The sequence below is a fragment of the Acipenser ruthenus genome, unplaced genomic scaffold, assembly GCF_902713425.1.
Source record: "Acipenser ruthenus unplaced genomic scaffold, fAciRut3.2 maternal haplotype, whole genome shotgun sequence".
NCBI classification, from domain to species: domain Eukaryota; kingdom Metazoa; phylum Chordata; class Actinopteri; order Acipenseriformes; family Acipenseridae; genus Acipenser; species Acipenser ruthenus.
The window spans coordinates 52,484-72,246 of record NW_026708107.1 but is presented as its reverse complement, the minus strand read 5'-3'; the positions used below and the strand labels follow the sequence as shown (position 1 = coordinate 72,246).

General features: G+C 43.6%; 85 non-coding genes and 2 pseudogenes across 85 annotated transcripts; all 87 read right to left on the bottom strand.

The window, feature by feature from the left end:
• Nucleotides 1-93: 93 nt before the first annotated feature.
• LOC131728931 (5S ribosomal RNA) lies at nt 94-212 on the bottom strand. Its single transcript, XR_009322931.1, has one exon. It is a non-coding gene; the product is annotated as a 5S ribosomal RNA (ribosomal RNA).
• Nucleotides 213-326: 114 nt separating this feature from the next.
• Nucleotides 327-445, bottom strand: LOC131729020 (5S ribosomal RNA). The gene has a single exon (XR_009323020.1). It is a non-coding gene; the product is annotated as a 5S ribosomal RNA (ribosomal RNA).
• A 100-nt stretch (nt 446-545) lies between these two features.
• Nucleotides 546-664, bottom strand: LOC131728993 (5S ribosomal RNA). Its single transcript, XR_009322993.1, has one exon. It is a non-coding gene; the product is annotated as a 5S ribosomal RNA (ribosomal RNA).
• Nucleotides 665-778: 114 nt separating this feature from the next.
• Nucleotides 779-897, bottom strand: LOC131728906 (5S ribosomal RNA). The gene has a single exon (XR_009322906.1). It is a non-coding gene; the product is annotated as a 5S ribosomal RNA (ribosomal RNA).
• Nucleotides 898-997: 100 nt separating this feature from the next.
• Nucleotides 998-1,116, bottom strand: LOC131728930 (5S ribosomal RNA). The gene has a single exon (XR_009322930.1). It is a non-coding gene; the product is annotated as a 5S ribosomal RNA (ribosomal RNA).
• A 97-nt stretch (nt 1,117-1,213) lies between these two features.
• LOC131729374 (5S ribosomal RNA) lies at nt 1,214-1,332 on the bottom strand. Its single transcript, XR_009323325.1, has one exon. It is a non-coding gene; the product is annotated as a 5S ribosomal RNA (ribosomal RNA).
• Nucleotides 1,333-1,446: 114 nt separating this feature from the next.
• LOC131729373 (5S ribosomal RNA) lies at nt 1,447-1,565 on the bottom strand. The gene has a single exon (XR_009323324.1). It is a non-coding gene; the product is annotated as a 5S ribosomal RNA (ribosomal RNA).
• A 100-nt stretch (nt 1,566-1,665) lies between these two features.
• Nucleotides 1,666-1,785, bottom strand: LOC131729049 (5S ribosomal RNA). Its single transcript, XR_009323051.1, has one exon. It is a non-coding gene; the product is annotated as a 5S ribosomal RNA (ribosomal RNA).
• A 114-nt stretch (nt 1,786-1,899) lies between these two features.
• Nucleotides 1,900-2,018, bottom strand: LOC131729062 (5S ribosomal RNA). Its single transcript, XR_009323067.1, has one exon. It is a non-coding gene; the product is annotated as a 5S ribosomal RNA (ribosomal RNA).
• Nucleotides 2,019-2,132: 114 nt separating this feature from the next.
• Nucleotides 2,133-2,251, bottom strand: LOC131729372 (5S ribosomal RNA). The gene has a single exon (XR_009323323.1). It is a non-coding gene; the product is annotated as a 5S ribosomal RNA (ribosomal RNA).
• A 114-nt stretch (nt 2,252-2,365) lies between these two features.
• Nucleotides 2,366-2,484, bottom strand: LOC131729371 (5S ribosomal RNA). Its single transcript, XR_009323322.1, has one exon. It is a non-coding gene; the product is annotated as a 5S ribosomal RNA (ribosomal RNA).
• Nucleotides 2,485-2,584: 100 nt separating this feature from the next.
• LOC131728921 (5S ribosomal RNA) lies at nt 2,585-2,703 on the bottom strand. Its single transcript, XR_009322921.1, has one exon. It is a non-coding gene; the product is annotated as a 5S ribosomal RNA (ribosomal RNA).
• A 114-nt stretch (nt 2,704-2,817) lies between these two features.
• On the bottom strand, nt 2,818-2,936 carry LOC131729154 (5S ribosomal RNA). Its single transcript, XR_009323105.1, has one exon. It is a non-coding gene; the product is annotated as a 5S ribosomal RNA (ribosomal RNA).
• A 100-nt stretch (nt 2,937-3,036) lies between these two features.
• LOC131729370 (5S ribosomal RNA) lies at nt 3,037-3,155 on the bottom strand. Its single transcript, XR_009323321.1, has one exon. It is a non-coding gene; the product is annotated as a 5S ribosomal RNA (ribosomal RNA).
• Nucleotides 3,156-3,255: 100 nt separating this feature from the next.
• Nucleotides 3,256-3,374, bottom strand: LOC131729369 (5S ribosomal RNA). Its single transcript, XR_009323320.1, has one exon. It is a non-coding gene; the product is annotated as a 5S ribosomal RNA (ribosomal RNA).
• A 114-nt stretch (nt 3,375-3,488) lies between these two features.
• Nucleotides 3,489-3,607, bottom strand: LOC131729368 (5S ribosomal RNA). The gene has a single exon (XR_009323319.1). It is a non-coding gene; the product is annotated as a 5S ribosomal RNA (ribosomal RNA).
• Nucleotides 3,608-3,707: 100 nt separating this feature from the next.
• LOC131728937 (5S ribosomal RNA) lies at nt 3,708-3,826 on the bottom strand. Its single transcript, XR_009322937.1, has one exon. It is a non-coding gene; the product is annotated as a 5S ribosomal RNA (ribosomal RNA).
• A 114-nt stretch (nt 3,827-3,940) lies between these two features.
• LOC131728963 (5S ribosomal RNA) lies at nt 3,941-4,059 on the bottom strand. The gene has a single exon (XR_009322963.1). It is a non-coding gene; the product is annotated as a 5S ribosomal RNA (ribosomal RNA).
• Nucleotides 4,060-4,159: 100 nt separating this feature from the next.
• LOC131729367 (5S ribosomal RNA) lies at nt 4,160-4,278 on the bottom strand. The gene has a single exon (XR_009323318.1). It is a non-coding gene; the product is annotated as a 5S ribosomal RNA (ribosomal RNA).
• A 100-nt stretch (nt 4,279-4,378) lies between these two features.
• On the bottom strand, nt 4,379-4,497 carry LOC131729006 (5S ribosomal RNA). Its single transcript, XR_009323006.1, has one exon. It is a non-coding gene; the product is annotated as a 5S ribosomal RNA (ribosomal RNA).
• A 114-nt stretch (nt 4,498-4,611) lies between these two features.
• LOC131729366 (5S ribosomal RNA) lies at nt 4,612-4,730 on the bottom strand. Its single transcript, XR_009323317.1, has one exon. It is a non-coding gene; the product is annotated as a 5S ribosomal RNA (ribosomal RNA).
• Nucleotides 4,731-4,830: 100 nt separating this feature from the next.
• LOC131729364 (5S ribosomal RNA) lies at nt 4,831-4,949 on the bottom strand. The gene has a single exon (XR_009323315.1). It is a non-coding gene; the product is annotated as a 5S ribosomal RNA (ribosomal RNA).
• Nucleotides 4,950-5,049: 100 nt separating this feature from the next.
• On the bottom strand, nt 5,050-5,168 carry LOC131729005 (5S ribosomal RNA). The gene has a single exon (XR_009323005.1). It is a non-coding gene; the product is annotated as a 5S ribosomal RNA (ribosomal RNA).
• Nucleotides 5,169-5,282: 114 nt separating this feature from the next.
• On the bottom strand, nt 5,283-5,401 carry LOC131729363 (5S ribosomal RNA). The gene has a single exon (XR_009323314.1). It is a non-coding gene; the product is annotated as a 5S ribosomal RNA (ribosomal RNA).
• Nucleotides 5,402-5,514: 113 nt separating this feature from the next.
• On the bottom strand, nt 5,515-5,633 carry LOC131729362 (5S ribosomal RNA). The gene has a single exon (XR_009323313.1). It is a non-coding gene; the product is annotated as a 5S ribosomal RNA (ribosomal RNA).
• A 114-nt stretch (nt 5,634-5,747) lies between these two features.
• Nucleotides 5,748-5,866, bottom strand: LOC131728920 (5S ribosomal RNA). The gene has a single exon (XR_009322920.1). It is a non-coding gene; the product is annotated as a 5S ribosomal RNA (ribosomal RNA).
• Nucleotides 5,867-5,980: 114 nt separating this feature from the next.
• LOC131729361 (5S ribosomal RNA) lies at nt 5,981-6,099 on the bottom strand. The gene has a single exon (XR_009323312.1). It is a non-coding gene; the product is annotated as a 5S ribosomal RNA (ribosomal RNA).
• A 100-nt stretch (nt 6,100-6,199) lies between these two features.
• Nucleotides 6,200-6,318, bottom strand: LOC131729360 (5S ribosomal RNA). The gene has a single exon (XR_009323311.1). It is a non-coding gene; the product is annotated as a 5S ribosomal RNA (ribosomal RNA).
• Nucleotides 6,319-6,418: 100 nt separating this feature from the next.
• LOC131729359 (5S ribosomal RNA) lies at nt 6,419-6,537 on the bottom strand. The gene has a single exon (XR_009323310.1). It is a non-coding gene; the product is annotated as a 5S ribosomal RNA (ribosomal RNA).
• A 114-nt stretch (nt 6,538-6,651) lies between these two features.
• On the bottom strand, nt 6,652-6,770 carry LOC131729358 (5S ribosomal RNA). The gene has a single exon (XR_009323309.1). It is a non-coding gene; the product is annotated as a 5S ribosomal RNA (ribosomal RNA).
• A 115-nt stretch (nt 6,771-6,885) lies between these two features.
• LOC131729357 (5S ribosomal RNA) lies at nt 6,886-7,004 on the bottom strand. Its single transcript, XR_009323308.1, has one exon. It is a non-coding gene; the product is annotated as a 5S ribosomal RNA (ribosomal RNA).
• A 100-nt stretch (nt 7,005-7,104) lies between these two features.
• On the bottom strand, nt 7,105-7,223 carry LOC131729356 (5S ribosomal RNA). The gene has a single exon (XR_009323307.1). It is a non-coding gene; the product is annotated as a 5S ribosomal RNA (ribosomal RNA).
• A 100-nt stretch (nt 7,224-7,323) lies between these two features.
• On the bottom strand, nt 7,324-7,442 carry LOC131729019 (5S ribosomal RNA). The gene has a single exon (XR_009323019.1). It is a non-coding gene; the product is annotated as a 5S ribosomal RNA (ribosomal RNA).
• Nucleotides 7,443-7,542: 100 nt separating this feature from the next.
• LOC131729355 (5S ribosomal RNA) lies at nt 7,543-7,661 on the bottom strand. The gene has a single exon (XR_009323306.1). It is a non-coding gene; the product is annotated as a 5S ribosomal RNA (ribosomal RNA).
• Nucleotides 7,662-7,775: 114 nt separating this feature from the next.
• LOC131728919 (5S ribosomal RNA) lies at nt 7,776-7,894 on the bottom strand. The gene has a single exon (XR_009322919.1). It is a non-coding gene; the product is annotated as a 5S ribosomal RNA (ribosomal RNA).
• Nucleotides 7,895-8,008: 114 nt separating this feature from the next.
• LOC131728938 (5S ribosomal RNA) lies at nt 8,009-8,128 on the bottom strand. Its single transcript, XR_009322938.1, has one exon. It is a non-coding gene; the product is annotated as a 5S ribosomal RNA (ribosomal RNA).
• Nucleotides 8,129-8,241: 113 nt separating this feature from the next.
• On the bottom strand, nt 8,242-8,360 carry LOC131729353 (5S ribosomal RNA). The gene has a single exon (XR_009323304.1). It is a non-coding gene; the product is annotated as a 5S ribosomal RNA (ribosomal RNA).
• A 114-nt stretch (nt 8,361-8,474) lies between these two features.
• On the bottom strand, nt 8,475-8,593 carry LOC131729352 (5S ribosomal RNA). Its single transcript, XR_009323303.1, has one exon. It is a non-coding gene; the product is annotated as a 5S ribosomal RNA (ribosomal RNA).
• A 100-nt stretch (nt 8,594-8,693) lies between these two features.
• Nucleotides 8,694-8,812, bottom strand: LOC131729351 (5S ribosomal RNA). Its single transcript, XR_009323302.1, has one exon. It is a non-coding gene; the product is annotated as a 5S ribosomal RNA (ribosomal RNA).
• Nucleotides 8,813-8,912: 100 nt separating this feature from the next.
• On the bottom strand, nt 8,913-9,031 carry LOC131729350 (5S ribosomal RNA). Its single transcript, XR_009323301.1, has one exon. It is a non-coding gene; the product is annotated as a 5S ribosomal RNA (ribosomal RNA).
• Nucleotides 9,032-9,131: 100 nt separating this feature from the next.
• Nucleotides 9,132-9,249, bottom strand: LOC131729032 (5S ribosomal RNA). Its single transcript, XR_009323032.1, has one exon. It is a non-coding gene; the product is annotated as a 5S ribosomal RNA (ribosomal RNA).
• Nucleotides 9,250-9,351: 102 nt separating this feature from the next.
• On the bottom strand, nt 9,352-9,470 carry LOC131729349 (5S ribosomal RNA). The gene has a single exon (XR_009323300.1). It is a non-coding gene; the product is annotated as a 5S ribosomal RNA (ribosomal RNA).
• Nucleotides 9,471-9,570: 100 nt separating this feature from the next.
• LOC131729066 (5S ribosomal RNA) lies at nt 9,571-9,690 on the bottom strand. Its single transcript, XR_009323071.1, has one exon. It is a non-coding gene; the product is annotated as a 5S ribosomal RNA (ribosomal RNA).
• A 114-nt stretch (nt 9,691-9,804) lies between these two features.
• On the bottom strand, nt 9,805-9,923 carry LOC131729348 (5S ribosomal RNA). Its single transcript, XR_009323299.1, has one exon. It is a non-coding gene; the product is annotated as a 5S ribosomal RNA (ribosomal RNA).
• Nucleotides 9,924-10,037: 114 nt separating this feature from the next.
• LOC131729347 (5S ribosomal RNA) lies at nt 10,038-10,156 on the bottom strand. Its single transcript, XR_009323298.1, has one exon. It is a non-coding gene; the product is annotated as a 5S ribosomal RNA (ribosomal RNA).
• A 114-nt stretch (nt 10,157-10,270) lies between these two features.
• On the bottom strand, nt 10,271-10,390 carry LOC131729046 (5S ribosomal RNA). Its single transcript, XR_009323047.1, has one exon. It is a non-coding gene; the product is annotated as a 5S ribosomal RNA (ribosomal RNA).
• A 100-nt stretch (nt 10,391-10,490) lies between these two features.
• On the bottom strand, nt 10,491-10,609 carry LOC131729346 (5S ribosomal RNA). Its single transcript, XR_009323297.1, has one exon. It is a non-coding gene; the product is annotated as a 5S ribosomal RNA (ribosomal RNA).
• A 100-nt stretch (nt 10,610-10,709) lies between these two features.
• Nucleotides 10,710-10,828, bottom strand: LOC131729345 (5S ribosomal RNA). Its single transcript, XR_009323296.1, has one exon. It is a non-coding gene; the product is annotated as a 5S ribosomal RNA (ribosomal RNA).
• Nucleotides 10,829-10,942: 114 nt separating this feature from the next.
• LOC131729344 (5S ribosomal RNA) lies at nt 10,943-11,061 on the bottom strand. The gene has a single exon (XR_009323295.1). It is a non-coding gene; the product is annotated as a 5S ribosomal RNA (ribosomal RNA).
• A 114-nt stretch (nt 11,062-11,175) lies between these two features.
• LOC131729342 (5S ribosomal RNA) lies at nt 11,176-11,294 on the bottom strand. Its single transcript, XR_009323293.1, has one exon. It is a non-coding gene; the product is annotated as a 5S ribosomal RNA (ribosomal RNA).
• Nucleotides 11,295-11,394: 100 nt separating this feature from the next.
• Nucleotides 11,395-11,513, bottom strand: LOC131728841 (5S ribosomal RNA). The gene has a single exon (XR_009322841.1). It is a non-coding gene; the product is annotated as a 5S ribosomal RNA (ribosomal RNA).
• Nucleotides 11,514-11,613: 100 nt separating this feature from the next.
• LOC131729341 (5S ribosomal RNA) lies at nt 11,614-11,732 on the bottom strand. The gene has a single exon (XR_009323292.1). It is a non-coding gene; the product is annotated as a 5S ribosomal RNA (ribosomal RNA).
• A 114-nt stretch (nt 11,733-11,846) lies between these two features.
• Nucleotides 11,847-11,965, bottom strand: LOC131729340 (5S ribosomal RNA). Its single transcript, XR_009323291.1, has one exon. It is a non-coding gene; the product is annotated as a 5S ribosomal RNA (ribosomal RNA).
• A 114-nt stretch (nt 11,966-12,079) lies between these two features.
• Nucleotides 12,080-12,198, bottom strand: LOC131729339 (5S ribosomal RNA). Its single transcript, XR_009323290.1, has one exon. It is a non-coding gene; the product is annotated as a 5S ribosomal RNA (ribosomal RNA).
• Nucleotides 12,199-12,311: 113 nt separating this feature from the next.
• Nucleotides 12,312-12,430, bottom strand: LOC131729073 (5S ribosomal RNA). Its single transcript, XR_009323080.1, has one exon. It is a non-coding gene; the product is annotated as a 5S ribosomal RNA (ribosomal RNA).
• A 100-nt stretch (nt 12,431-12,530) lies between these two features.
• Nucleotides 12,531-12,649, bottom strand: LOC131728988 (5S ribosomal RNA). Its single transcript, XR_009322988.1, has one exon. It is a non-coding gene; the product is annotated as a 5S ribosomal RNA (ribosomal RNA).
• A 100-nt stretch (nt 12,650-12,749) lies between these two features.
• Nucleotides 12,750-12,868, bottom strand: LOC131728990 (5S ribosomal RNA). The gene has a single exon (XR_009322990.1). It is a non-coding gene; the product is annotated as a 5S ribosomal RNA (ribosomal RNA).
• A 100-nt stretch (nt 12,869-12,968) lies between these two features.
• On the bottom strand, nt 12,969-13,086 carry LOC131729083 (5S ribosomal RNA; annotated as a pseudogene).
• A 114-nt stretch (nt 13,087-13,200) lies between these two features.
• Nucleotides 13,201-13,319, bottom strand: LOC131729338 (5S ribosomal RNA). Its single transcript, XR_009323289.1, has one exon. It is a non-coding gene; the product is annotated as a 5S ribosomal RNA (ribosomal RNA).
• Nucleotides 13,320-13,432: 113 nt separating this feature from the next.
• On the bottom strand, nt 13,433-13,551 carry LOC131729119 (5S ribosomal RNA). Its single transcript, XR_009323094.1, has one exon. It is a non-coding gene; the product is annotated as a 5S ribosomal RNA (ribosomal RNA).
• A 107-nt stretch (nt 13,552-13,658) lies between these two features.
• On the bottom strand, nt 13,659-13,777 carry LOC131729336 (5S ribosomal RNA). Its single transcript, XR_009323287.1, has one exon. It is a non-coding gene; the product is annotated as a 5S ribosomal RNA (ribosomal RNA).
• Nucleotides 13,778-13,891: 114 nt separating this feature from the next.
• LOC131729335 (5S ribosomal RNA) lies at nt 13,892-14,010 on the bottom strand. The gene has a single exon (XR_009323286.1). It is a non-coding gene; the product is annotated as a 5S ribosomal RNA (ribosomal RNA).
• Nucleotides 14,011-14,124: 114 nt separating this feature from the next.
• On the bottom strand, nt 14,125-14,243 carry LOC131729334 (5S ribosomal RNA). Its single transcript, XR_009323285.1, has one exon. It is a non-coding gene; the product is annotated as a 5S ribosomal RNA (ribosomal RNA).
• A 114-nt stretch (nt 14,244-14,357) lies between these two features.
• LOC131729333 (5S ribosomal RNA) lies at nt 14,358-14,476 on the bottom strand. The gene has a single exon (XR_009323284.1). It is a non-coding gene; the product is annotated as a 5S ribosomal RNA (ribosomal RNA).
• Nucleotides 14,477-14,590: 114 nt separating this feature from the next.
• LOC131729004 (5S ribosomal RNA) lies at nt 14,591-14,709 on the bottom strand. The gene has a single exon (XR_009323004.1). It is a non-coding gene; the product is annotated as a 5S ribosomal RNA (ribosomal RNA).
• A 100-nt stretch (nt 14,710-14,809) lies between these two features.
• LOC131729332 (5S ribosomal RNA) lies at nt 14,810-14,928 on the bottom strand. The gene has a single exon (XR_009323283.1). It is a non-coding gene; the product is annotated as a 5S ribosomal RNA (ribosomal RNA).
• Nucleotides 14,929-15,028: 100 nt separating this feature from the next.
• LOC131729330 (5S ribosomal RNA) lies at nt 15,029-15,147 on the bottom strand. The gene has a single exon (XR_009323281.1). It is a non-coding gene; the product is annotated as a 5S ribosomal RNA (ribosomal RNA).
• A 114-nt stretch (nt 15,148-15,261) lies between these two features.
• LOC131729226 (5S ribosomal RNA) lies at nt 15,262-15,380 on the bottom strand. The gene has a single exon (XR_009323177.1). It is a non-coding gene; the product is annotated as a 5S ribosomal RNA (ribosomal RNA).
• Nucleotides 15,381-15,487: 107 nt separating this feature from the next.
• On the bottom strand, nt 15,488-15,606 carry LOC131729329 (5S ribosomal RNA). The gene has a single exon (XR_009323280.1). It is a non-coding gene; the product is annotated as a 5S ribosomal RNA (ribosomal RNA).
• A 114-nt stretch (nt 15,607-15,720) lies between these two features.
• LOC131729328 (5S ribosomal RNA) lies at nt 15,721-15,839 on the bottom strand. The gene has a single exon (XR_009323279.1). It is a non-coding gene; the product is annotated as a 5S ribosomal RNA (ribosomal RNA).
• A 114-nt stretch (nt 15,840-15,953) lies between these two features.
• On the bottom strand, nt 15,954-16,072 carry LOC131729327 (5S ribosomal RNA). Its single transcript, XR_009323278.1, has one exon. It is a non-coding gene; the product is annotated as a 5S ribosomal RNA (ribosomal RNA).
• A 114-nt stretch (nt 16,073-16,186) lies between these two features.
• On the bottom strand, nt 16,187-16,305 carry LOC131729326 (5S ribosomal RNA). The gene has a single exon (XR_009323277.1). It is a non-coding gene; the product is annotated as a 5S ribosomal RNA (ribosomal RNA).
• A 114-nt stretch (nt 16,306-16,419) lies between these two features.
• On the bottom strand, nt 16,420-16,538 carry LOC131729325 (5S ribosomal RNA). Its single transcript, XR_009323276.1, has one exon. It is a non-coding gene; the product is annotated as a 5S ribosomal RNA (ribosomal RNA).
• Nucleotides 16,539-16,652: 114 nt separating this feature from the next.
• On the bottom strand, nt 16,653-16,771 carry LOC131729324 (5S ribosomal RNA). The gene has a single exon (XR_009323275.1). It is a non-coding gene; the product is annotated as a 5S ribosomal RNA (ribosomal RNA).
• Nucleotides 16,772-16,871: 100 nt separating this feature from the next.
• On the bottom strand, nt 16,872-16,990 carry LOC131729323 (5S ribosomal RNA). The gene has a single exon (XR_009323274.1). It is a non-coding gene; the product is annotated as a 5S ribosomal RNA (ribosomal RNA).
• Nucleotides 16,991-17,118: 128 nt separating this feature from the next.
• On the bottom strand, nt 17,119-17,237 carry LOC131729028 (5S ribosomal RNA). Its single transcript, XR_009323028.1, has one exon. It is a non-coding gene; the product is annotated as a 5S ribosomal RNA (ribosomal RNA).
• A 100-nt stretch (nt 17,238-17,337) lies between these two features.
• On the bottom strand, nt 17,338-17,446 carry LOC131729098 (5S ribosomal RNA; annotated as a pseudogene).
• A 114-nt stretch (nt 17,447-17,560) lies between these two features.
• On the bottom strand, nt 17,561-17,679 carry LOC131729033 (5S ribosomal RNA). The gene has a single exon (XR_009323033.1). It is a non-coding gene; the product is annotated as a 5S ribosomal RNA (ribosomal RNA).
• A 114-nt stretch (nt 17,680-17,793) lies between these two features.
• On the bottom strand, nt 17,794-17,912 carry LOC131729322 (5S ribosomal RNA). Its single transcript, XR_009323273.1, has one exon. It is a non-coding gene; the product is annotated as a 5S ribosomal RNA (ribosomal RNA).
• A 114-nt stretch (nt 17,913-18,026) lies between these two features.
• On the bottom strand, nt 18,027-18,145 carry LOC131729321 (5S ribosomal RNA). Its single transcript, XR_009323272.1, has one exon. It is a non-coding gene; the product is annotated as a 5S ribosomal RNA (ribosomal RNA).
• Nucleotides 18,146-18,245: 100 nt separating this feature from the next.
• Nucleotides 18,246-18,364, bottom strand: LOC131729319 (5S ribosomal RNA). The gene has a single exon (XR_009323270.1). It is a non-coding gene; the product is annotated as a 5S ribosomal RNA (ribosomal RNA).
• A 114-nt stretch (nt 18,365-18,478) lies between these two features.
• On the bottom strand, nt 18,479-18,597 carry LOC131729008 (5S ribosomal RNA). The gene has a single exon (XR_009323008.1). It is a non-coding gene; the product is annotated as a 5S ribosomal RNA (ribosomal RNA).
• Nucleotides 18,598-18,711: 114 nt separating this feature from the next.
• LOC131729318 (5S ribosomal RNA) lies at nt 18,712-18,830 on the bottom strand. The gene has a single exon (XR_009323269.1). It is a non-coding gene; the product is annotated as a 5S ribosomal RNA (ribosomal RNA).
• Nucleotides 18,831-18,930: 100 nt separating this feature from the next.
• On the bottom strand, nt 18,931-19,049 carry LOC131728961 (5S ribosomal RNA). The gene has a single exon (XR_009322961.1). It is a non-coding gene; the product is annotated as a 5S ribosomal RNA (ribosomal RNA).
• Nucleotides 19,050-19,163: 114 nt separating this feature from the next.
• LOC131728956 (5S ribosomal RNA) lies at nt 19,164-19,282 on the bottom strand. Its single transcript, XR_009322956.1, has one exon. It is a non-coding gene; the product is annotated as a 5S ribosomal RNA (ribosomal RNA).
• A 100-nt stretch (nt 19,283-19,382) lies between these two features.
• LOC131729317 (5S ribosomal RNA) lies at nt 19,383-19,501 on the bottom strand. Its single transcript, XR_009323268.1, has one exon. It is a non-coding gene; the product is annotated as a 5S ribosomal RNA (ribosomal RNA).
• A 114-nt stretch (nt 19,502-19,615) lies between these two features.
• LOC131729316 (5S ribosomal RNA) lies at nt 19,616-19,734 on the bottom strand. Its single transcript, XR_009323267.1, has one exon. It is a non-coding gene; the product is annotated as a 5S ribosomal RNA (ribosomal RNA).
• Nucleotides 19,735-19,763: the final 29 nt, after the last annotated feature.

The following is a 19,763-nucleotide window of genomic DNA, read 5'->3' as shown; positions in this document are numbered from 1 at the left end:
ACTTTTATGTTTAGTGAGCTGGGGGTGATTCCTCCAAAATTTCCTTTTGTCCTCCACACATTTCAATTGTAAAATGTAATTACAAGAATGTAATGCCTGCAGCACTTGATATTCCCAGGTGGTCTCCCATCCAAGTACTAACCAAGCCCAACATTGCTTAGCTTCTGAGATCAGACGAGATCAGGCCTATTCAAGGTGGTGTGGCCGCAGGCGATTGCATTTCTGCTTTCATGACTTTTATGTTTAGTGAGCTGGGGGTGATTCCTCCAAAATTTCCTTTTGTCCTCCACACATTTCAATTGTAAAATGTAATTACAAAAATGTAATGCCTGCAGCACTTGATATTCCCAGGTGGTCTCCCATCCAAGTACTAACCAAGCCCAACATTGCTTAGCTTCTGAGATCAGACGAGATCAGGCCTATTCAAGGTGGTGCGGCCGCAGGCGATTGCATTTCTGCTTTCATGACTTTTATGTTTAGTGAGCTGGGGGTGATTCCTCCAAAATTTCCTTTTGTCCTCCACACATTTCAATTGTAAAATGTAATGCCTGCAGCACTTGATATTCCCAGGTGGTCTCCCATCCAAGTACTAACCAAGCCCAACATTGCTTAGCTTCTGAAATCAGACGAGATCAGGCTTATTCAAGGTGGTGTGGCCGCAGGCGATTGCATTTCTGCTTTCATGACTTTTATGTTTAGTGAGCTGGGGGTGATTCCTCCAAAATTTCCTTTTGTCCTCCACACATTTCAATTGTAAAATGTAATTACAAAAATGTAATGCCTGCAGCACTTGATATTCCCAGGTGGTCTCCCATCCAAGTACTAACCAAGCCCAACATTGCTTAGCTTCTGAGATCAGACGAGATCAGGCTTATTCAAGGTGGTGTGGCTGCAGGCGTTTGCATTTCTGCTTTCATGACTTTTATGTTTAGTGAGCTGGGGGTGATTCCTCCAAAATTTCCTTTTGTCCTCCACACATTTCAATTGTAAAATGTAATGCCTGCAGCACTTGATATTCCCAGGTGGTCTCCCATCCAAGTACTAACCAAGCCCAACATTGCTTAGCTTCTGAGATCAGACGAGATCAGGCCTATTCAAGGTGGTGTGGCCGCAGGCGATTGCATTTCTGCTTTCATGACTTTTATGTTTAGTGAGCTGGGGGTGATTCCTCCAAAATTCCCTTTTGTCCACACATTTCAATTGTAAAATATAATGCCTGCAGCACTTGATATTCCCAGGTGGTCTCCCATCCAAGTACTAACCAAGCCCAACATTGCTTAGCTTCTGAGATCAGACGAGATCAGGCTTATTCAAGGTGGTGTGGCCGCAGGCGATTGCATTTCTGCTTTCATGACTTTTATGTTTAGTGAGCTGGGGGTGATTCCTCCAAAATTTCCTTTTGTCCTCCACACATTTCAATTGTAAAATGTAATTACAAAAATGTAATGCCTGCAGCACTTGATATTCCCAGGTGGTCTCCCATCCAAGTACTAACCAAGCCCAACATTGCTTAGCTTCTGAGATCAGACGAGATCAGGCTTATTCAAGGTGGTGTGGCCGCAGGCGATTGCATTTCTGCTTTCATGACTTTTATGTTTAGTGAGCTGGGGGTGATTCCTCCAAAATTTCCTTTTGTCCTCCACACATTTCAATTGTAAAATGTAATGCCTGCAGCACTTGATATTCCCAGGTGGTCTCCCATCCAAGTACTAACCAAGCCCAACATTGCTTAGCTTCTGAGATCAGACGAGATCAGGCTTATTCAAGGTGGTGTGGCCCGCAGGCGATTGCATTTCTGCTTTCATGACTTTTATGTTTAGTGAGCTGGGGGTGATTCCTCCAAAATTTCCTTTTGTCCTCCACACATTTCAATTGTAAAATGTAATTACAAAAATGTAATGCCTGCAGCACTTGATATTCCCACGTGGTCTCCCATCCAAGTACTAACCAAGCCCAACATTGCTCAGCTTCTGAGATCAGACGAGATCAGGCTTATTCAAGGTGGTGTGGCCGCAGGCGATTGCATTTCTGCTTTCATGACTTTTATGTTTAGTGAGCTGGGGGTGATTCCTCCAAAATTTCCTTTTGTCCTCCACACATTTCAATTGTAAAATGTAATTACAAGAATGTAATGCCTGCAGCACTTGATATTCCCAGGTGGTCTCCCATCCAAGTACTAACCAAGCCCAACATTGCTTAGCTTCTGAGATCAGACGAGATCAGGCTTATTCAAGGTGGTGTGGCCGCAGGCGATTGCATTTCTGCTTTCATGACTTTTATGTTTAGTGAGCTGGGGGTGATTCCTCCAAAATTTCCTTTTGTCCTCCACACATTTCAATTGTAAAATGTAATTACAAAAATGTAATGCCTGCAGCACTTGATATTCCCAGGTGGTCTCCCATCCAAGTACTAACCAAGCCCAACATTGCTTAGCTTCTGAGATCAGACGAGATCAGGCTTATTCAAGGTGGTGTGGCCGCAGGCGATTGCATTTCTGCTTTCATGACTTTTATGTTTAGTGAGCTGGGGGTGATTCCTCCAAAATTTCCTTTTGTCCTCCACACATTTCAATTGTAAAATGTAATGCCTGCAGCACTTGATATTCCCACGTGGTCTCCCATCCAAGTACTAACCAAGCCCAACATTGCTTAGCTTCTGAGATCAGACGAGATCAGGCTTATTCAAGGTGGTGTGGCCGCAGGCGATTGCATTTCTGCTTTCATGACTTTTATGTTTAGTGAGCTGGGGGTGATTCCTCCAAAATTTCCTTTTGTCCTCCACACATTTCAATTGTAAAATGTAATTACAAAAATGTAATGCCTGCAGCACTTGATATTCCCAGGAGGTCTCCCATCCAAGTACTAACCAAGCCCAACATTGCTTAGCTTCTGAGATCAGACGAGATCAGGCTTATTCAAGGTGGTGTGGCCGCAGGCGATTGCATTTCTGCTTTCATGACTTTTATGTTTAGTGAGCTGGGGGTGATTCCTCCAAAATTTCCTTTTGTCCTCCACACATTTCAATTGTAAAATGTAATGCCTGCAGCACTTGATATTCCCAGGTGGTCTCCCATCCAAGTACTAACCAAGCCCAACATTGCTTAGCTTCTGAGATCAGACGAGATCAGGCTTATTCAAGGTGGTGTGGCCGCAGGCGATTGCATTTCTGCTTTCATGACTTTTATGTTTAGTGAGCTGGGGGTGATTCCTCCAAAATTTCCTTTTGTCCTCCACACATTTCAATTGTAAAATGTAATGCCTGCAGCACTTGATATTCCCAGGTGGTCTCCCATCCAAGTACTAACCAAGCCCAACATTGCTTAGCTTCTGAGATCAGACGAGATCAGGCTTATTCAAGGTGGTGTGGCCGCAGGCGATTGCATTTCTGCTTTCATGACTTTTATGTTTAGTGAGCTGGGGGTGATTCCTCCAAAATTTCCTTTTGTCCTCCACACATTTCAATTGTAAAATGTAATTACAAAAATGTAATGCCTGCAGCACTTGATATTCCCAGGTGGTCTCCCATCCAAGTACTAACCAAGCCCAACATTGCTTAGCTTCTGAGATCAGACGAGATCAGGCTTATTCAAGGTGGTGTGGCCGCAGGCGATTGCATTTCTGCTTTCATGACTTTTATGTTTAGTGAGCTGGGGGTGATTCCTCCAAAATTTCCTTTTGTCCTCCACACATTTCAATTGTAAAATGTAATGCCTGCAGCACTTGATATTCCCAGATGGTCTCCCATCCAAGTACTAACCAAGCCCAACATTGCTTAGCTTCTGAGATCAGACGAGATCAGGCTTATTCAAGGTGGTGTGGCCGCAGGCGATTGCAGTTCTGCTTTCATGACTTTTATGTTTAGTGAGCTGGGGGTGATTCCTCCAAAATTTCCTTTTGTCCTCCACACATTTCAATTGTAAAATGTAATTACAAAAATGTAATGCCTGCAGCACTTGATATTCACAGGTGGTCTCCCATCCAAGTACTAACCAAGCCCAACATTGCTTAGCTTCTGAGATCAGACGAGATCAGGCTTATTCAAGGTGGTGTGGCCGCAGGCGATTGCATTTCTGCTTTCATGACTTTTATGTTTAGTGAGCTGGGGGTGATTCCTCCAAAATTTCCTTTTGTCCTCCACACATTTCAATTGTAAAATGTAATGCCTGCAGCACTTGATATTCCCAGGTGGTCTCCCATCCAAGTACTAACCAAGCCCAACATTGCTTAGCTTCTGAGATCAGACGAGATCAGGCTTATTCAAGGTGGTGTGGCCGCAGGCGATTGCATTTCTGCTTTCATGACTTTTATGTTTAGTGAGCTGGGGGTGATTCCTCCAAAATTTCCTTTTGTCCTCCACACATTTCAATTGTAAAATGTAATGCCTGCAGCACTTGATATTCCCAGGTGGTCTCCCATCCAAGTACTAACCAAGCCCAACATTGCTTAGCTTCTGAAATCAGACGAGATCAGGCTTATTCAAGGTGGTGTGGCTGCAGGCGATTGCATTTCTGCTTTCATGACTTTTATGTTTAGTGAGCTGGGGGTGATTCCTCCAAAATTTCCTTTTGTCCTCCACACATTTCAATTGTAAAATGTAATTACAAAAATGTAATGCCTGCAGCACTTGATATTCCCAGGTGGTCTCCCATCCAAGTACTAACCAAGCCCAACATTGCTTAGCTTCTGAGATCAGACGAGATCAGGCTTATTCAAGGTGGTGTGGCCGCAGGCGTTTGCATTTCTGCTTTCATGACTTTTATGTTTAGTGAGCTGGGGGTGATTCCTCCAAAATTTCCTTTTGTCCTCCACACATTTCAATTGTAAAATGTAATGCCTGCAGCACTTGATATTCCCAGGTGGTCTCCCATCCAAGTACTAACCAAGCCCAACATTGCTTAGCTTCTGAGATCAGACGAGATCAGGCTTATTCAAGGTGGTGTGGCCGCAGGCGATTGCATTTCTGCTTTCATGACTTTTATGTTTAGTGAGCTGGGGGTGATTCCTCCAAAATTTCCTTTTGTCCTCCACACATTTCAATTGTAAAATGTAATGCCTGCAGCACTTGATATTCCCAGGTGGTCTCCCATCCAAGTACTAACCAAGCCCAACATTGCTTAGCTTCTGAAATCAGACGAGATCAGGCTTATTCAAGGTGGTGTGGCTGCAGGCGATTGCATTTCTGCTTTCATGACTTTTATGTTTAGTGAGCTGGGGGTGATTCCTCCAAAATTTCCTTTTGTCCTCCACACATTTCAATTGTAAAATGTAATTACAAAAATGTAATGCCTGCAGCACTTGATATTCCCAGGTGGTCTCCCATCCAAGTACTAACCAAGCCCAACATTGCTTAGCTTCTGAGATCAGACGAGATCAGGCTTATTCAAGGTGGTGTGGCCGCAGGCGATTGCATTTCTGCTTTCATGACTTTTATGTTTAGTGAGCTGGGGTGATTCCTCCAAAATTTCCTTTTGTCCTCCACACATTTCAATTGTAAAATGTAATTACAAAAATGTAATGCCTGCAGCACTTGATATTCCCAGGTGGTCTCCCATCCAAGTACTAACCAAGCCCAACATTGCTTAGCTTCTGAGATCAGACGAGATCAGGCTTATTCAAGGTGGTGTGGCCGCAGGCGATTGCATTTCTGCTTTCATGACTTTTATGTTTAGTGAGCTGGGGGTGATTCCTCCAAAATTTCCTTTTGTCCTCCACACATTTCAATTGTAAAATGCAATTACAAAAATGTAATGCCTGCAGCACTTGATATTCCCACGTGGTCTCCCATCCAAGTACTAACCAAGCCCAACATTGCTTAGCTTCTGAGATCAGACGAGATCAGGCTTATTCAAGGTGGTGTGGCCGCAGGCGATTGCATTTCTGCTTCATGACTTTTATGTTTAGTGAGCTTGGGGGTGATTCCTCCAAAATTTCCTTTTGTCCTCCACACATTTCAATTGTAAAATGTAATTACAAAAATGTAATGCCTGCAGCACTTGATATTCCCAGGTGGTCTCCCATCCAAGTACTAACCAAGCCCAACATTGCTTAGCTTCTGAGATCAGACGAGATCAGGCTTATTCAAGGTGGTGTGGCCGCAGGCGATTGCATTTCTGCTTTCATGACTTTTATGTTTAGTGAGCTGGGGGTGATTCCTCCAAAATTTCCTTTTGTCCTCCACACATTTCAATTGTAAAATGTAATGCCTGCAGCACTTGATATTCCCAGGTGGTCTCCCATCCAAGTACTAACCAAGCCCAACATTGCTTAGCTTCTGAGATCAGACGAGATCAGGCTTATTCAAGGTGGTGTGGCCGCAGGCGATTGCATTTCTGCTTTCATGACTTTTATGTTTAGTGAGCTGGGGGTGATTCCTCCAAAATTTCCTTTTGTCCTCCACACATTTCAATTGTAAAATGTAATGCCTGCAGCACTTGATATTCCCAGGTGGTCTCCCATCCAAGTACTAACCAAGCCCAACATTGCTTAGCTTCTGAGATCAGACGAGATCAGGCTTATTCAAGGTGGTGTGGCCGCAGGCGATTGCATTTCTGCTTTCATGACTTTTATGTTTAGTGAGCTGGGGGTGATTCCTCCAAAATTTCCTTTTGTCCTCCACACATTTCAATTGTAAAATGTAATTACAAAAATGTAATGCCTGCAGCACTTGATATTCCCAGGTGGTCTCCCATCCAAGTACTAACCAAGCCCAACATTGCTTAGCTTCTGAGATCAGACGAGATCAGGCTTATTCAAGGTGGTGTGGCCGCAGGCGATTGCATTTCTGCTTTCATGACTTTTATGTTTAGTGAGCTGGGGGTGATTCCTCCAAAATTTCCTTTTGTCCTCCACACATTTCAATTGTAAAATGTAATTACAAAAAATGTAATGCCTGCAGCACTTGATATTCCCAGGTGGTCTCCCATCCAAGTACTAACCAAGCCCAACATTGCTTAGCTTCTGAGATCAGACGAGATCAGGCTTATTCAAGGTGGTGTGGCCGCAGGCGATTGCATTTCTGCTTTCATGACTTTTATGTTTAGTGAGCTGGGGGTGATTCCTCCAAAATTTCCTTTTGTCCTCCACACATTTCAATTGTAAAATGTAATGCCTGCAGCACTTGATATTCCCAGGTGGTCTCCCATCCAAGTACTAACCAAGCCCAACATTGCTTAGCTTCTGAGATCAGACGAGATCAGGCTTATTCAAGGTGGTGTGGCCGCAGGCGATTGCTTTTCTGCTTTCATGACTTTTATGTTTAGTGAGCTGGGGGTGATTCCTCCAAAATTTCCTTTTGTCCTCCACACATTTCAATTGTAAAATGTAATGCCTGCAGCACTTGATATTCCCAGGTGGTCTCCTATCCAAGTACTAACCAAGCCCAACATTGCTTAGCTTCTGAGATCAGACGAGATCAGGCTTATTCAAGGTGGTGTGGCCGCAGGCGATTGCATTTCTGCTTTCATGACTTTTATGTTTAGTGAGCTGGGGGTGATTCCTCCAAAATTTCCTTTTGTCCTCCACACATTTCAATTGTAAAATGTAATGCCTGCAGCACTTGATATTCCCAGGTGGTCTCCCATCCAAGTACTAACCAAGCCCAACATTGCTTAGCTTCTGAGATCAGACGAGATCAGGCTTATTCAAGGTGGTGTGGCCGCAGGCGATTGCATTTCTGCTTTCATGACTTTTATGTTTAGTGAGCTGTGGGTGATTCCTCCAAAATTTCCTTTTGTCCTCCACACATTTCTATTGTAAAATGTAATTATAAAAATGTAATGCCTGCAGCACTTGATATTCCCACGTGGTCTCCCATCCAAGTACTAACCAAGCCCAACATTGCTTAGCTTCTGAGATCAGACGAGATCAGGCTTATTCAAGGTGGTGTGGCCGCAGGCGATTGCATTTCTGCTTTCATGACTTTTATGTTTAGTGAGCTGGGGGTGATTCCTCCAAAATTTCCTTTTGTCCTCCACACATTTCAATTGTAAAATGTAATTACAAAAATGTAATGCCTGCAGCAACTTGAAATTCCCAGGTGGTCTCCCATCCAAGTACTAACCAAGCCCAACATTGCTTAGCTTCTGAGATCAGACGAGATCAGGCTTATTCAAGGTGGTGTGGCCGCAGGCGATTGCATTCTGCTTTCATGACTTTTATGTTTAGTGAGCTGGGGGTGATTCCTCCAAAATTTCCTTTTGTCCTCCACACATTTCAATTGTAAAATGTAATTACAAAAATGTAATGCCTGCAGCACTTGATATTCCCAGGTGGTCTCCCATCCAAGTACTAACCAAGCCCAACATTGCTTAGCTTCTGAGATCAGACGAGATCAGGCTTATTCAAGGTGGTGTGGCCGCAGGCGATTGCATTTCTGCTTTCATGACTTTTATGTTTAGTGAGCTGGGGGTGATTCCTCCAAAATTTCCTTTTGTCCTCCACACATTTCAATTGTAAAATGTAATTACAAAAATGTAATGCCTGCAGCACTTGATATTCCCAGGTGGTCTCCCATCCAAGTACTAACCAAGCCCAACATTGCTTAGCTTCTGAGATCAGACGAGATCAGGCTTATTCAAGGTGGTGTGGCCGCAGGCGATTGCATTTCTGCTTTCATGACTTTTATGTTTAGTGAGCTGGGGGTGATTCCTCCAAAATTTCCTTTTGTCCTCCACACATTTCAATTGTAAAATGTAATGCCTGCAGCACTTGATATTCCCAGGTGGTCTCCCATCCAAGTACTAACCAAGCCCAACATTGCTTAGCTTCTGAGATCAGACGAGATCAGGCTTATTCAAGGTGGTGTGGCCGCAGGCGATTGCATTTCTGCTTTCATGACTTTTATGTTTAGTGAGCTGGGGGTGATTCCTCCAAAATTTCCTTTTGTCCTCCACACATTTCAATTGTAAAATGTAATGCCTGCAGCACTTGATATTCCCAGGTGGTCTCCCATCCAAGTACTAACCAAGCCCAACATTGCTTAGCTTCTGAGATCAGACGAGATCAGGCTTATTCAAGGTGGTGTGGCCGCAGGCGATTGCATTTCTGCTTTCATGACTTTTATGTTTAGTGAGCTGGGGGTGATTCCTCCAAAATTTCCTTTTGTCCTCCACACATTTCAATTGTAAAATGTAATGCCTGCAGCACTTGATATTCCCAGGTGGTCTCCCATCCAAGTACTACCAAGCCCAACATTGCTTAGCTTCTGAGATCAGACGAGATCAGGCTTATTCAAGGTGGTGTGGCCGCAGGCGATTGCATTTCTGCTTTCATGACTTTTATGTGTTTAGTGAGCTGGGGGTGATTCCTCCAAAATTTCCTTTTGTCCTCCACACATTTCAATTGTAAAATGTAATGCCTGCAGCACTTGATATTCCCAGGTGGTCTCCCATCCAAGTACTAACCAAGCCCAACATTGCTTAGCTTCTGAGATCAGACGAGATCAGGCTTATTCAAGGTGGTGTGGCCGCAGGCGATTGCATTTCTGCTTTCATGACTTTTATGTTTAGTGAGCTGGGGGTGATTCCTCCAAAATTTCCTTTTGTCCTCCACACATTTCAATTGTAAAATGTAATGCCTGCAGCACTTGATATTCCCCAGGTGGTCTCCCATCCAAGTACTAACCAAGCCCAACATTGCTTAGCTTCTGAGATCAGACGAGATCAGGCTTATTCAAGGTGGTGTGGCCGCAGGCGATTGTATTTCTGCTTTCATGACTTTTATGTTTAGTGAGCTGGGGGTGATTCCTCCAAAATTTCCTTTTGTCCTCCACACATTTCAATTGTAAAATGTAATTACAAAAATGTAATGCCTGCAGCACTTGATATTCCCAGGTGGTCTCCCATCCAAGTACTAACCAAGCCCAACATTGCTTAGCTTCTGAGATCAGACGAGATCAGGCTTATTCAAGGTGGTGTGGCCGCAGGCGATTGCATTTCTGCTTTCATGACTTTTATGTTTAGTGAGCTGGGGGTGATTCCTCCAAAATTTCCTTTTGTCCTCCACACATTTCAATTGTAAAATGTAATTACAAAAATGTAATGCCTGCAGCACTTGATATTCCCAGGTGGTCTCCCATCCAAGTACTAACCAAGCCCAACATTGCTTAGCTTCTGAGATCAGACGAGATCAGGCTTATTCAAGGTGGTGTGGCCGCAGGCGATTGCATTTCTGCTTTCATGACTTTTATGTTTAGTGAGCTGGGGGTGATTCCTCCAAAATTTCCTTTTGTCCTCCACACATTTCAATTGTAAAATGTAATTACTAAAATGTAATGCCTGCAGCACTTGATATTCCCAGGTGGTCTCCCATCCAAGTACTAACCAAGCCCAACATTGCTTAGCTTCTGAGATCAGACGAGATCAGGCTTATTCAAGGTGGGTGTGGCCGCAGGCGATTGCATTTCTGCTTTCATGACTTTTATGTTTAGTGAGCTGGGGGTGATTCCTCCAAAATTTCCTTTTGTCCTCCACACATTTCAATTGTAAAATGTAATGCCTGCAGCACTTGATATTCCCAGGTGGTCTCCCATCCAAGTACTAACCAAGCCCAACATTGCTTAGCTTCTGAGATCAGACGAGATCAGGCTTATTCAAGGTGGTGTGGCCGCAGGCGATTGCATTTCTGCTTTCATGACTTTTATGTTTAGTGAGCTGGGGGTGATTCCTCCAAAATTTCCTTTTGTCCTCCACACATTTCAATTGTAAAATGTAATGCCTGCAGCACTTGATATTCCCAGGTGGTCTCCCATCCAAGTACTAACCAAGCCCAACATTGCTTAGCTTCTGAGATCAGACGAGATCAGGCTTATTCAAGGTGGTGTGGCCGCAGGCGATTGCATTTCTGCTTTCATGACTTTTATGTTTAGTGAGCTGGGGGTGATTCCTCCAAAATTTCCTTTTGTCCTCCACACATTTCAATTGTAAAATGTAATTACAAAAATGTAATGCCTGCAGCACTTGATATTCCCAGGTGGTCTCCCATCCAAGTACTAACCAAGCCCAACATTGCTTAGCTTCTGAGATCAGACGAGATCAGGCTTATTCAAGGTGGTGTGGCCGCAGGCGATTGCATTTCTGCTTTCATGACTTTTATGTTTAGTGAGCTGGGGGTGATTCCTCCAAAATTTCCTTTTGTCCTCCACACATTTCAATTGTAAAATGTAATTACAAAAATGTAATGCCTGCAGCACTTGATATTCCCAGGTGGTCTCCCATCCAAGTACTAACCAAGCCCAACATTGCTTAGCTTCTGAGATCAGACGAGATCAGGCTTATTCAAGGTGGTGTGGCCGCAGGCGATTGCATTTCTGCTTTCATGACTTTTATGTTTAGTGAGCTGGGGGTGATTCCTCCAAAATTTCCTTTTGTCCTCCACACATTTCAATTGTAAAATGTAATGCCTGCAGCACTTGATATTCCCAGGTGGTCTCCCATCCAAGTACTAACCAAGCCCAACATTGCTTAGCTTCTGAGATCAGACGAGATCAGGTTTATTCAAGGTGGTGTGGCCGCAGGCGATTGCATTACTGCTTTCATGACTTTTATGTTTAGTGAGCTGGGGGTGATTCCTCCAAAATTTCCTTTTGTCCTCCACACATTTCAATTGTAAAATGTAATGCCTGCAGCACTTGATATTCCCAGGTGGTCTCCCATCCAAGTACTAACCAAGCCCAACATTGCTTAGCTTCTGAGATCAGACGAGATCAGGCTTATTCAAGGTGGTGTGGCCGCAGGCGATTGCATTTCTGCTTTCATGACTTTTATGTTTAGTGAGCTGGGGGTGATTCCTCCAAAATTTCCTTTTGTCCTCCACACATTTCAATTGTAAAATGTAATTACAAAAATGTAATGCCTGCAGCACTTGATATTCCCAGGTGGTCTCCCATCCAAGTACTAACCAAGCCCAACATTGCTTAGCTTCTGAGATCAGACGAGATCAGGCTTATTCAAGGTGGTGTGGCCGCAGGCGATTGCATTTCTGCTTTCATGACTTTTATGTTTAGTGAGCTGGGGGTGATTCCTCCAAAATTTCCTTTTGTCCTCCACACATTTCAATTGTAAAATGTAATTACAAAAATGTAATGCCTGCAGCACTTGATATTCCCAGGTGGTCTCCCATCCAAGTACTAACCAAGCCCAACATTGCTTAGCTTCTGAGATCAGACGAGATCAGGCTTATTCAAGGTGGTGTGGCCGCAGGCGATTGCAGTTTAGCTTTCATGACTTTTATGTTTAGTGAGCTGGGGGTGATTCCTCCAAAATTTCCTTTTGTCCTCCACACATTTCAATTGTAAAATGTAATTACTAAAATGTAATGCTGCAGCACTTGATATTCCCAGGTGGTCTCCCATCCAAGTACTAACCAAGCCCAACATTGCTTAGCTTCTGAGATCAGACGAGATCAGGCTTATTCAAGGTGGTGTGGCCGCAGGCGATTGCTTTTCTGCTTTCATGACTTTTATGTTTAGTGAGCTGGGGGTGATTCCTCCAAAATTTCCTTTTGTCCTCCACACATTTCAATTGTAAAATGTAATGCCTGCAGCACTTGATATTCCCAGGTGGTCTCCCATCCAAGTACTAACCAAGCCCAACATTGCTTAGCTTCTGAGATCAGACGAGATCAGGCTTATTCAAGGTGGTGTGGCCGCATGCGATTGCATTTCTGCTTTCATGACTTTTATGTTTAGTGAGCTGGGGGTGATTCCTCCAAAATTTCCTTTTGTCCTCCACACATTTCAATTGTAAAATGTAATGCCTGCAGCACTTGATATTCCCAGGTGGTCTCCCATCCAAGTACTAACCAAGCCCAACATTGCTTAGCTTCTAAGATCAGACGAGATCAGGCTTATTCAAGGTGGTGTGGCCGCAGGCGATTGCATTTCTGCTTTCATGACTTTTATGTTTAGTGAGCTGGGGGTGATTCCTCCAAAATTTCCTTTTGTCCTCCACACATTTCAATTGTAAAATGTAATGCCTGCAGCACTTGATATTCCCAGGTGGTCTCCCATCCAAGTACTAACCAAGCCAACATTGCTTAGCTTCTGAGATCAGACGAGATCAGGCTTATTCAAGGTGGTGTGGCCGCAGGCGATTGCATTTCTGCTTTCATGACTTTTATGTTTAGTGAGCTGGGGGTGATTCCTCCAAAATTTCCTTTTGTCCTCCACACATTTCAATTGTAAAATGTAATTACAAAAATGTAATGCCTGCAGCACTTGATATTCCCAGGTGGTCTCCCATCCAAGTACTAACCAAGCCCAACATTGCTTAGCTTCTGAGATCAGACGAGATCAGGCTTATTCAAGGTGGTGTGGCCGCAGGCGATTGCATTTCTGCTTTCATGACTTTTATGTTTAGTGAGCTGGGGGTGATTCCTCCAAAATTTCCTTTTGTCCTCCACACATTTCAATTGTAAATGTAATTACAAAAATGTAATGCCTGCAGCACTTGATATTCCCAGGTGGTCTCCCATCCAAGTACTAATCAAGCCCAACATTGCTTAGTTTCTGAGATCAGACGAGATCAGGCTTATTCAAGGTGGTGTGGCCGCAGGCGATTGCATTTCATGACTTTTATGTTTAGTGAGCTGGGGGTGATTCCTCCAAAATTTCCTTTTGTCCTCCACACATTTCAATTGTAAAATGTAATTACAAAAATGTAATGCCTGCAGCACTTGATATTCCCAGGTGGTCTCCCATCCAAGTACTAACCAAGCCCAACATTGCTTAGCTTCTGAGATCAGACGAGATCAGGCTTATTCAAGGTGGTGTGGCCGCAGGCGATTGCATTTCTGCTTTCATGACTTTTATGTTTAGTGAGCTGGGGGTGATTCCTCCAAAATTTCCTTTTGTCCTCCACACATTTCAATTGTAAAATGTAATTACAAAAATGTAATGCCTGCAGCACTTGATATTCCCAGGTGGTCTCCCATCCAAGTACTAACCAAGCCCAACATTGCTTAGCTTCTGAGATCAGACGAGATCAGGCTTATTCAAGGTGGTGTGGCCGCAGGCGACTGCATTTCTGCTTTCATGACTTTTATGTTTAGTGAGCTGGGGGTGATTCCTCCAAAATTTCCTTTTGTCCTCCACACATTTCAATTGTAAAATGTAATTACAAAAATGTAATGCCTGCAGCACTTGATATTCCCAGGTGGTCTCCCATCCAAGTACTAACCAAGCCCAACATTGCTTAGCTTCTGAGATCAGACGAGATCAGGCTTATTCAAGGTGGTGTGGCCGCAGGCGATTGCATTTCTGCTTTCATGACTTTTATGTTTAGTGAGCTGGGGGTGATTCCTCCAAAATTTCCTTTTGTCCTCCACACATTTCAATTGTAAAATGTAATTACAAAAATGTAATGCCTGCAGCACTTGATATTCCCAGGTGGTCTCCCATCCAAGTACTAACCAAGCCCAACATTGCTTAGCTTCTGAGATCAGACGAGATCAGGCTTATTCAAGGTGGTGTGGCCGCAGGCGATTGCATTTCTGCTTTCATGACTTTTATGTTTAGTGAGCTGGGGGTGATTCCTCCAAAATTTCCTTTTGTCCTCCACACATTTCAATTGTAAAATGTAATTACAAAAATGTAATGCCTGCAGCACTTGATATTCCCAGGTGGTCTCCCATCCAAGTACTAACCAAGCCCAACATTGCTTAGCTTCTGAGATCAGACGAGATCTGGCTTATTCAAGGTGGTGTGGCCGCAGGCGATTGCATTTCTGCTTTCATGACTTTTATGTTTAGTGAGCTGGGGGTGATTCCTCCAAAATTTCCTTTTGTCCTCCACACATTTCAATTGTAAAATGTAATGCCTGCAGCACTTGATATTCCCAGGTGGTCTCCCATCCAAGTACTAACCAAGCCCAACATTGCTTAGCTTCTGAGATCAGACGAGATCAGGCTTATTCAAGGTGGTGTGGCCGCAGGCGATTGCATTTCTGCTTTCATGACTTTTATGTTTAGTGAGCTGGGGGTGATTCCTCCAAAATTTCCTTTTGTCCTCCACACATTTCAATTGTAAAATGTAATGCCTGCAGCACTTGATATTCCCAGGTGGTCTCCCATCCAAGTACTAACCAAGCCCAACATTGCTTAGCTTCTGAGATCAGACGAGATCAGGCTTATTCAAGGTGGTGTGGCCGCAGGCGATTGCATTTCTGCTTTCATGACTTTTATGTTTAGTGAGCTGGGGGTGATTCCTCCAAAATTTCCTTTTGTCCTCCACACATTTCAATTGTAAAATGTAATTACAAAAATGTAATGCCTGCAGCACTTGATATTCCCAGGTGGTCTCCCATCCAAGTACTAATCAAGCCCAACATTGCTTAGCTTCTGAGATCAGACGAGATCAGGCTTATTCAAGGTGGTGTGGCCGCAGGCGATTGCATTTCATGACTTTTATGTTTAGTGAGCTGGGGGTGATTCCTCCAAAATTTCCTTTTGTCCTCCACACATTTCAATTGTAAAATGTAATTACAAAAATGTAATGCCTGCAGCACTTGATATTCCCAGGTGGTCTCCCATCCAAGTACTAACCAAGCCCAACATTGCTTAGCTTCTGAGATCAGACGAGATCAGGCTTATTCAAGGTGGTGTGGCCGCAGGCGATTGCATTTCTGCTTTCATGACTTTTATGTTTAGTGAGCTGGGGGTGATTCCTCCAAAATTTCCTTTTGTCCTCCACACATTTCAATTGTAAAATGTAATTACAAAAATGTAATGCCTGCAGCACTTGATATTCCCAGGTGGTCTCCCATCCAAGTACTAACCAAGCCCAACATTGCTTAGCTTCTGAGATCAGACGAGATCAGGCTTATTCAAGGTGGTGTGGCCGCAGGCGACTGCATTTCTGCTTTCATGACTTTTATGTTTAGTGAGCTGGGGGTGATTCCTCCAAAATTTCCTTTTGTCCTCCACACATTTCAATTGTAAAATGTAATTACAAAAATGTAATGCCTGCAGCACTTGATATTCCCAGGTGGTCTCCCATCCAAGTACTAACCAAGCCCAACATTGCTTAGCTTCTGAGATCAGACGAGATCAGGCTTATTCAAGGTGGTGTGGCCGCAGGCGATTGCATTTCTGCTTTCATGACTTTTATGTTTAGTGAGCTGGGGGTGATTCCTCCAAAATTTCCTTTTGTCCTCCACACATTTCAATTGTAAAATGTAATTACAAAAATGTAATGCCTGCAGCACTTGATATTCCCAGGTGGTCTCCCATCCAAGTACTAACCAAGCCCAACATTGCTTAGCTTCTGAGATCAGACGAGATCAGGCTTATTCAAGGTGGTGTGGCCGCAGGCGACTGCATTTCTGCTTTCATGACTTTTATGTTTAGTGAGCTGGGGGTGATTCCTCCAAAATTTCCTTTTGTCCTCCACACATTTCAATTGTAAAATGTAATTACAAAAATGTAATGCCTGCAGCACTTGATATTCCCAGGTGGTCTCCCATCCAAGTACTAACCAAGCCCAACATTGCTTAGCTTCTGAGATCAGACGAGATCAGGCTTATTCAAGGTGGTGTGGCCGCAGGCGATTGCATTTCTGCTTTCATGACTTTTATGTTTAGTGAGCTGGGGGTGATTCCTCCAAAATTTCCTTTTGTCCTCCACACATTTCAATTGTAAAATGTAATTACAAAAATGTAATGCCTGCAGCACTTGATATTCCCAGGTGGTCTCCCATCCAAGTACTAACCAAGCCCAACATTGCTTAGCTTCTGAGATCAGACGAGATCAGGCTTATTCAAGGTGGTGTGGCCGCAGGCGATTGCATTTCTGCTTTCATGACTTTTATGTTTAGTGAGCTGGGGGTGATTCCTCCAAAATTTCCTTTTGTCCTCCACACATTTCAATTGTAAAATGTAATGCCTGCAGCACTTGATATTCCCAGGTGGTCTCCCATCCAAGTACTAACCAAGCCCAACATTGCTTAGCTTCTGAGATCAGACGAGATCAGGCTTATTCAAGGTGGTGTGGCCGCAGGCGATTGCATTTCTGCTTTCATGACTTTTATGTTTAGTGAGCTGGGGGTGATTCCTCCAAAATTTCCTTTTGTCCTCCACACATTTCAATTGTAAAATGTAATTACAAAAATGTAATTACAAAAATGTAATGCCTGCAGCACTCGATATTCCCAGGTGGTCTCCCATCCAAGTACTAACCAAACCCAACATTGCTTAGCTTCTGAGATCAGACGAGATCAGGCTTATTCAAGGTGGTGTGGCCGCAGGCGATTGCAGTTCTGCTTTCATGACTTTTATGTTTAGTGAGCTGGGGGTGATTCCTCCAAAATTTCCTTTTGTCCTCCACACATTTCAATTGTAAAATGTAATGCCTGCAGCACTTGATATTCCCAGGTGGTCTCCCATCCAAGTACTAACCAAGCCCAACATTGCTTAGCTTCTGAGATCAGGCTTATTCAAGGTGGTGTGGCCGCAGGCGATTGCATTTCTGCTTTCATGACTTTTATGTTTAGTGAGCTGGGGGTGATTCCTCCAAAATTTCCTTTTGTCCTCCACACATTTCAATTGTAAAATGTAATTACAAAAATGTAATGCCTGCAGCACTTGATATTCCCAGGTGGTCTCCCATCCAAGTACTAACCAAGCCCAACATTGCTTAGCTTCTGAGATCAGACGAGAACAGGCTTATTCAAGGTGGTGTGGCCGCAGGCGACTGCATTTCTGCTTTCATGACTTTTATGTTTAGTGAGCTGGGGGTGATTCCTCCAAAATTTCCTTTTGTCCTCCACACATTTCAATTGTAAAATGTAATTACAAAAATGTAATGCCTGCAGCACTTGATATTCCCAGGTGGTCTCCCATCCAAGTACTAACCAAGCCCAACATTGCTTAGCTTCTGAGATCAGACGAGATCAGGCTTATTCAAGGTGGTGTGGCCGCAGGCAATTGCATTTCTGCTTTCATGACTTTTATGTTTAGTGAGCTGGGGGTGATTCCTCCAAAATTTCCTTTTGTCCTCCACACATTTCAATTGTAAAATGTAATTACAAAAATGTAATGCCTGCAGCACTTGATATTCCCAGGTGGTCTCCCATCCAAGTACTAACCAAGCCCAACATTGCTTAGCTTCTGAGATCAGACGAGATCAGGCTTATTCAAGGTGGTGTGGCCGCAGGCGATTGCATTTCTGCTTTCATGACTTTTATGTTTAGTGAGCTGGGGGTGATTCCTCCAAAATTTCCTTTTGTCCTCCACACATTTCAATTGTAAAATGTAATGCCTGCAGCACTTGATATTCCCAGGTGGTCTCCCATCCAAGTACTAACCAAGCCCAACATTGCTTAGCTTCTGAGATCAGACGAGATCAGGCTTATTCAAGGTGGTGTGGCCGCAGGCGATTGCATTTCTGCTTTCATGACTTTTATGTTTAGTGAGCTGGGGGTGATTCCTCCAAAATTTCCTTTTGTCCTCCACACATTTCAATTGTAAAATGTAATTACAAAAATGTAATGCCTGCAGCACTTGATATTCCCAGGTGGTCTCCCATCCAAGTACTAACCAAGCCCAACATTGCTTAGCTTCTGAGATCAGATGAGATCAGGCTTATTCAAGGTGGTGTGGCCGCAGGCGATTGCATTTCTGCTTTCATGACTTTTATGTTTAGTGAGCTGGGGGTGATTCCTCCAAAATTTCCTTTTGTCCTCCACACATTTCAATTGTAAAATGTAATTACAAAAATGTAATGCCTGCAGCACTTGATATTCCCAGGTGGTCTCCCATCCAAGTACTAACCAAGCCCAACATTGCTTAGCTTCTGAGATCAGACGAGATCAGGCTTATTCAAGGTGGTGTGGCCGCAGGCGATTGCATTTCTGCTTTCATGACTTTTATGTTTAGTGAGCTGGGGGTGATTCCTCCAAAATTTCCTTTTGTCCTCCACACATTTCAATTGTAAAATGTAATGCCTGCAGCACTTGATATTCCCAGGTGGTCTCCCATCCAAGTACTAACCAAGCCCAACATTGCTTAGCTTCTGAGATCAGACGAGATCAAGCTTATTCAAGGTGGTGTGGCCGCAGGCGTTTGCATTTCTGCTTTCATGACTTTTATGTTTAGTGAGCTGGGGGTGATTCCTCCAAAATTTCCTTTTGTCGTCCACACATTTCAATTGTAAAATGTAATTACAAAAATGTAATGCCTGCAGCACTTGATATTCCCAGGTGGTCTCCCATCCAAGTACTAACCAAGCCCAACATTGCTTAGCTTCTGAGATCAGACGAGATCAGGCTTAGTCAAGGTGGTGTGGCCGCAGGCGATTGCATTTCTGCTTTCATGACTTTTATGTTTAGTGAGCTGGGGGTGATTCCTCCAAAATTTCCTTTTGTCCTCCACACATTTCAATTGTAAAATGTAATGCCTGCAGCACTTGATATTCCCAGGTGGTCTCCCATCCAAGTACTAACCAAGCCCAACATTGCTTAGCTTCTGAGATCAGACGAGATCAGGCTTATTCAAGGTGGTGTGGCCGCAGGCGATTGCATTTCTGCTTTCATGACTTTTATGTTTAGTGAGCTGGGGGTGATTCCTCCAAAATTTCCTTTTGTCCTCCACACATTTCAATTGTAAAATGTAATTACAAAAATGTAATGCCTGCAGCACTTGATATTCCCAGGTGGTCTCCCATCCAAGTACTAACCAAGCCCAACATTGCTTAGCTTCTGAGATCAGACGAGATCAGGCTTATTCAAGGTGGTGTGGCCGCAGGCGATTGCATTTCTGCTTTCATGACTTTTAT